The following is a 7436-nucleotide window of genomic DNA, read 5'->3' as shown; positions in this document are numbered from 1 at the left end:
GATATTGCTCAGCAGTGTCATATGAAAGCAAAATAAAGAGAAAAGCTGGAATGAGGTACAGGGTAAATAGACGTATAGCCACAACAGTCTAGAAACAAATTCACCGTTAGTAAAACACATCTGTCCATATTCCAGTATCTTGGGTTACAATAACAATAACTTGTGCTAGTTTATTAGGTTGCAGATTAATGGGAACCCTGCTGACTTCTGTTTCTTTAGCCTTACTGTGATATATACAGAGGAAAGCTAGGAAATTCCTGCAGGTCACTTCTCATGTGGAGAAAACACATCAACCCACTAAAGCTGTAACGTGCTCTCTGTTTTGGGAAGAGAGAGCTGTAAGGAAACAGGCTGAAGAGAGGTGACCAAAGTGCCATGTCCCTCCTGGCACCCAGCGTCCACCTCCACAAGACAAAAATGTTTCAGGCTTTTGAGCCTTCTTTCCCTCAAATGGAAAAGGCCTTTTTCAAATTCAGAAATGTCCTTTTACGTCACTGGTTTGGACCGTTTTGATGGAACAAAATAGGAATTCTATTGGAAAGTGACCAAAAAAATGGGAAATGTGCAAAGGCAGAGTATGAAATCTCATAAATCTGGGCTCCAGTTCATTGAACTCAAGATGCAAAATAGGTTAATTCCTAGCTTTTTCTGTTTTCTTAAAAATGATAACTTTCCAGGCCCCCCAGAATAACTCTGAAGAAGACCAATGTTACTATTCCTCCACAAGCCTATTGTATAATTTTTTCAGCCAGCTCTGTAATTACTGAGCTCTGGAGACATAATTTGATTGTCCTGCTGAAGTATGAAGAGATGAACCAGATCTGACTGTAAATATCTAGCAGCCATTTCAGATTTGTCCATCAATGAGCTTCACAACGTCTGCAGGGTTCAGAAGGCTTTAAATCCCGTTATTAGGTATTTCCTATCTCCAATTGCTATAGTTTAAAAATATTTTGAGGTATTCTTTCGAGGGTTTAACTCTGACCATTGCTATTTTTCTCTGCTTCTCATTGCCTGTTATTTGGTATAGGTGCTATATGATCTTTGTACTTCACCTAGGCTGGGGCGGATGCTCCAAAAAATGACACCAGCAACATTTTGGAAAAGAACAGAAAGCTAAAGCTGTAGGTCTTTGCAAGAGGTACAGAGCCCCCAGGCTCCAGTGAGATTTGAACTCACGACCCCTGGTTTACTAGACCAGTGCTCTAACCCCTGAGCTATGGAGCCTCTGAGCTTAGGCTGCTTTTTCCTTTGTGAATATTTCATATAATTATTTTCTCTGTTAATTCTGGAGTGAAACAAAACCTGCTCTGCTACATTGTACTGCTCCAAGGATTTTCTATTCTCTTTCCAAATGGCACTAACAAACACAAACGTCAGAGTCACAAAACTAGCAACACACCAGGTCAACCCAAACCTGGATTTTACAGCTCATCCCTGCAAGGACATCAAGAGTGATACATGGCTCCCCTTTCCCCAGCCAAGTAGCTTGGGAAGTTTACAAACAAGAAGCAACGATATTTTGCCTCTTCATACTTGTTGCAGTAATTTATCAAAGAAGGAAGTTAAGCTTCTAAAAAATAACTCTTTATATCCCACTGCTTTCCTTTGGAAATCATCTGTGTATTTGCTTTTTTCCTCTCGACTCTTCAAACATGTCAATTCTTTCTTAGCAGTCCATGATGTGCTTTGGGCACTATGGCTGATGTGGGCATTTTCACATTTCTAAGCTATTCTTTGGTGTCTGAATTTTCAGGGTAATCTTTCCTGTAGATTCATTCTTCACTGAAGGTAGTTAGAAAGGGGTGTCATAAGAAACACTCGCCACATTCGTTCTGTTTCCACCCTCATTAACACACCTGTTAAACATAAACTCGGTGCCTCGGATGCCATTAGCTAATTATTACAGTCAACAGAGAGTGTTTTTCTGGTTTTATATTTGTATGGCATAGCTCTATGCTTGTTTCCAACCCCTGGATTTTGTGTGACTTTTTGAAAAGGCTTTGTCAGACAGGATTAACCAGGCAGTGAGATTCCTCAGTGCAACTACTTTAAACAAAGTGGCTGGATTGTATTTCATTAGGATGTGTCATTTCCATCAGGAGGATTCTCCGAAGCATGTATCCATCAGTAGAAATGGGTATATCTCATGCTTCTTTCTTACTTCCCTTCTCTTCCTTCTCCTTCTCGAGAGGCTGGAGAAATGGGCTGACAGGAGCCTCACATAATTCAACAAGAGCAAGGGCGAAGTCCTGTACCTGGGAAGGAACAACTCCATGAACCAGGACATGCTGGTGGCCAACTGTCTGGAAAGTCGCTTTGCAGAATGGGACCTGGAAGTCCTGGTGGACACAAAGCTGAACGGGAGCTGGCAATGTTCCCTTGCTGCCAAGAAGTATAATGGTATGCCGGGCACCGTATGGCCAAGTATTGCCACTAGGTTAAGGCAGGTGATCCTCAAAGTCGTTCAGCAGTAGTAAGGCCACACCTAGAGCGCTGTGTTCTGGGCTCCTTGCTCTTGTGCTGGGCTCCCCAGGGCAAGAGAGACGTGGACATACTGGAGAGGGTGCAAGGAAGGGCCACGAAGGTGATGAAGGGACTGCAGCATCTGACGTTTGAGGAGAGGCCGCAGGAGCTGGGACTGTTCAGCCTGGAGGAGAGAAGGCTCCTGGGGATCTCATCAATGTCTAGAAATACCTGGAGGAGGGTGCAGAGAGGACGGAGCCAGGAGCAGAGAGGAAGGAGCCAAGCTCTTTGCAGTGGTGCCCAGTGGCAGGACAAGAGGCAAGGGGCACAAACTGCAACACGGGAGAAGACCCCCTTTGGCAAACGCAGAGCCAGAGCTTGGGGCTGCTTCGGGTGCCCTGCAAGCAGGAGAAGATCCTCAAGCATGAGCCGAGTGCTGCCTTTGTCTTCCCGTAGGAGCAACCGGGGGCCCCAGAGGGCTCCCCAGCGTGCTGGAGCACGGGGAGAGCCCGTAGGACTTGGTTCTGCAGCCTCAAAGGTCAGCACCGGATTTGGCTGAATCAACCCTCTTGCTGCGTGTGCCTGGAGACGTGTGCCACCTCAGGCCAGAGCGACCTGACGGGGCCCCGGGAAGCCACAGCCAAGGCCTCCGTGGCTGGCTTGAAGCACCGATGCCGAGCACACGACAGAAGACGTGGGGGATGGAGCAGGCAGTGGCATGGCGGTAAGGCCCGAGGAATGTGCTGGGATGGCAGGGCTGCTGGGACGAGCGCTGCAGGCGAGCACGGCCCATGGTGACCTCCCCCAGCCATGCACTGTGACATCCTCCAGCCACGCACCCTCAGTCCCCTGGGGTACTGCTGGCTGAGCCTGGGCACCCCCTGCGACCCTCCCCACATCACCCACCTCTGCAGAAAGCCAAAATAACACCATGTTTGGCCCTTACCAGGCAGGTCCTGGTGCTCACAGCAAGGGTCCCAGCAGCCCTACCCAGCCCCAGGTAGCATCCTTGTGCTGGCCGGAGCTGGTCCCTCCCCTGGGGTAAGCCCTCTGGCAGCACCTCCTGCCTTTAGCTGCGGGGGATGATCACCACCCATCCCACACCCACACCTTCCCCAGCAGAGGGGCGGGGCGGGGCGGGGCGGGGGGGGCGGGGCAGGGCAGGGCAGGGCAGGGCAGGGCAGGGCGGGGCAGTTTGATGCAGCCCTTGGGAGTGGGGAATGGCCTGGGATGGGATCAGGACCCCCAGCCCTAAAGCTTTCCTAAGCAGAGGGAGAAATCCCTCCCCCAGCTCTCCATCCTCAGGATGGATGACAATCTTCAGCAGTTGAGAGCGGGGAGGGAAACTGAGGCACGGCACAATGAGGCCTTGCAGCTGGCTGGAGGAGGTGCCGGGGCCACAGTGGTGTTTCGTGCCTCTCCTCCTCTCTGAGCTGGATTCCCCCTGGCCAGGGTGAGCTCTCCAGGGCAGCCAGCTCTAAAGAGAGCCCTGGGAGCTGCACGGCGCCCGCTTGGCCTTTGCTCCCCTCCAGCTCCTTGGTGTGGTTGCAAAAATACATCTCTTTCTTTGTTCTTTTCTTCTTAGGCAGACAGCTAACTCCCTCCAGGTACAGCCATGGCTGCTGTTGGTCCTCTGTTTTCCCTTTCCACAGGCACGACCTGTGTTTTCTCCAGCCGTGCGGGTGCCCGAGCAGGGATCACGTTGCAGTGCTGGGCTTGGGCAAGGGATGCCCTCAGCTGCTCCTTGGTGCGGGCAAGAAGCAGCACGTCTCTGCCCCGTGTCAGTGCCCCAGGGCTTCCCCGTGCTGCTGCTCGGGAGGGACGTCCCCCGGGGACATGCGTGCCAATCTCACGATGGTGGCTGGAGCTGATTTTTTTGGCCAGTCCTTTTTAGCTGGGCTGGGCTTGGAAAGGCTGGTACCTGCTTTGGGGCAGCGAACTGCTGGGGAGGCTGTTGGTGTGGAGCAGCCGTTGCCTGCTCAGTGCATGTCGGGGCGATGCTGCTCCCCACAGGACCACACTGCCAGGCAGCACACACCAGGCTCCATCTGGACCCGAGCGGGTTCACAGGGTGCAGCTGCATCTGATAACGGGGAGCAAATAAACGTTGTCTTCTTCTAGAAAGCAACTGAGGTGCAAGGCAGCCAGTGATGGCTCCTTTCCCAGCAGAAGTGGATTTGGGTCGGTTTTGAGCTAGTTTTGGTGGGACTGACCCCAGCGGGTGCCACGAGCCAGCCCGGCATGCTGCCGGTGGAGCAGGTTTCAGTGAATGTGTTTTTTTTTAACCAAAAATGCTGCCTGGAACATTCAAAGGCACCTTTTCACACAAATCCCTCTTGCAGACATTTATTCTGCATGAGCCTCCATCAGCAAGCAGCCTCGGAGCTGCTGGCATGCTTGAGAGTCTTCTCACCAGGACAGGAGCTTTTAAAGCTGCTTTTGGTTGTGTTTGAAGCAGGAAAAGCCACTACAAAGCTCCTGGTTTGCAGGTCTCAAGGGACATGGCATTTCAGTTTCCAGCCTCTGGCTCCCTGCAAGTCACCCTTGATGACCAACCTGCAGGTTTTCCTAAGTCCATTTTCCAGCTGTTTTGGGTGCAGAGACAAACTTGAAAATGCTGCTCATCCCCTCCATCATTTTAAAGCTGATTTGGTGATTGGAGCCCTAGCTCTTGAGTTTTGAGCTGTTGGATGAGCTGTTGGGGCTGGATGAGCAGAGAATGAGGTGGACTGAACACTGGCTGAATGGTTGGACCCAAAGGGTGGTGATTGATGGCATGAAGTCTAGTTGGAGGCCAGTGACTAGTTGTGTACCCCAGGGGTCAGTCCTGGGAATCCTGGGTCCAGTCCTGTTTAACATCTTCGTTAATGATCTGGATGATGGGGCAGAATGTACTCTCAGCAATTTTTGCCCATGATACCAAACTGGAAGGTGTGGCTGATATGCCACAGGGCCGTGCTGCCATCCAGAGGGACCTGGACAGGCTGGAGAAATGGGCTGACAGGAACCTGATGAAGTGCAAAAAGGAGAAGCTCAAAGTCTTGCCCCTGGGGAGGAACAACCCAAGCAACAATATATGCTGAGAGCCACCCAGCTGGAGAAGAGCTTGGCAGAAAAGGACCTGGGGGTCCTGGTGGACACCGAGTTGGCCATGAGCCACCAATGTGACCTTGATGCAAGGAGGACTAATGGCACCCTGGGCTGCACTAGACAAAGTATTGCCAGTAGGTCAAGGGAGGTGATCTTCCAAGTGATTCAGCACTGGTGAGGCCACACCTGGAGCGCTGTGTTCTGGGCTCCTTCTTCTTGTGCTGGGCTCCCCAGGAACCCTCTTGCTGCGTGTGCCTGGAGACGTGTGCCACCTCAGGCCAGAGCGACCTGACGGGGCCCCGGGAAGCCACAGCCAAGGCCTCCGTGGCTGGCTTGAAGCACCGATGCCGAGCACACAACAGAAGACGTGGGGGATGGAGCGGGCAGTGGCATGGCGGTAAGGCCCGAGGAATGTGCTGGGATGGCAGGCTGCTGGGGCGAGCGCCGCAGGCGAGCACGGCCCATGGTGACCTCCCCCAGCCACGCACTGTGACATCCCCAGCCACGCACTGTGACATCCTCCAGCCACACACTGTGACCTCCCCCAGCCACGCACTGTGACATCGCGGCCCTCGCTGCTTATATTCAGGCGCCCAGCCTCTCCCAGCCGGCTCGTGCCTTCACTCCAGCTGAGCGTTTCAGCGGGGCTTGGAGTGCGGAGCAAGCCTTTGGCTCGGTGCTGGGCTTGTGCCCTGGGAACTGGTGGCCGCAGCTCTCAGTGCCCATCCCCAGAGCCACTGCAGATTTTGGCCCGGCCCTGCCTGGTTCAGGCAGCCGGGGCACCCAGGAGGCGCGCTCGCCGCAGCAGAGGTGAGCTGTGCGGGGCAACTTCCCCCTGGGGAGCCGGGCGGGTTTCCTTCATGAGGGACCTGGGCTTCTCTTCCACCCCTCCCCGGGCCAGCCGATGACCGTGGCCTCTCTTCCTCTTCTAGCGGGACACCCGCCGCTGCAGCGTCGGAGAGGAGGAGGCGTCCATCCCCACCAGCTCTCCCCAGCCCGCCACAGCGCGTGCTGAGCATGGCCACGGCCTCGGAGGACCGCTGCCCGATATGCCTTGACACCTGGGACAACGCAGCCTGTACCGTGCCGTGCCTCCACCGCTTCTGCTTCAGCTGTATCCGGCGGTGGGCAGAGATCAAGCCTGAGTGCCCCCTCTGCAAGAGGAGGGTGACTTCCATCCGGCACTCGCTGCGGGGGGACCAATTTGAAGAGTTCCCCATAAGACCACCTGCGGCATCGCTGGGCGGCGCCCAAGCCGAGGGACCTGACGGACCGCCAGCGCCAACAGCACCCAGGGTACAGCAACCACGGAATCGGGATCCGTGGTCCGTGGGTGGCCTTCCCCCCCACGCCTGGGGCTCCCTTTTCAGGGAGCACCCAAATCTCCTCCGGCTCCTGCGGCCCTGGTTGCGTCAGGAGCTGGGGCGCATCTTTGGGGAAGAGCCATCTCGGGCGTTCGTGCTGGAACACATGATCCTGGGCGCCCTGCCCGTCTTTGGTCTGGAGGAAGAGGACCTGGTGGAGCAGCTGCAGGCCGACCTCCAAGGCCGCACGACAGCGTTCGTGCAAGGACTCATTGACTTCACCGTGGAACGGTGCGAGAGGGCAGCCCACTACCTCGTGCTCCATGGGGCCTCCCGTGCTGCCAGGGGGTCGGAGCAGAGCCCCGGCGGCGTCACCTCCTCCGCTGTCTTCATGAGGTGGCGGGAACGCAGCCCCGTGGCCAGCACAAGCTGGACTGCCTACCAAGAGAGACAGGAGGGCAACCTCGTGGCCAGAACCAGCTCCGCTGGCTTCCAAGAGAGAGGGGAGGGCTACCTTGTGACCAGCACCAGCTGGGCTGTCTTCCGAGAGGGACGGGAGCGCAGCCCCGTGGCCAG

General features: G+C 54.8%; 1 non-coding gene across 1 annotated transcript; it reads right to left on the bottom strand.

Annotated features, from left to right (window-relative positions):
• Window positions 1-1154: 1154 nt before the first annotated feature.
• TRNAT-AGU (transfer RNA threonine (anticodon AGU)) lies at window positions 1155-1227 on the bottom strand. The gene has a single exon. It is a non-coding gene; the product is annotated as a tRNA-Thr (tRNA).
• Window positions 1228-7436: the final 6209 nt, after the last annotated feature.

The sequence above is a fragment of the Gymnogyps californianus genome, chromosome 18 (assembly GCF_018139145.2).
Source record: "Gymnogyps californianus isolate 813 chromosome 18, ASM1813914v2, whole genome shotgun sequence".
Lineage (NCBI taxonomy): Eukaryota > Metazoa > Chordata > Aves > Accipitriformes > Cathartidae > Gymnogyps > Gymnogyps californianus.
This window is presented reverse-complemented; position numbering and strand designations above follow the sequence as displayed.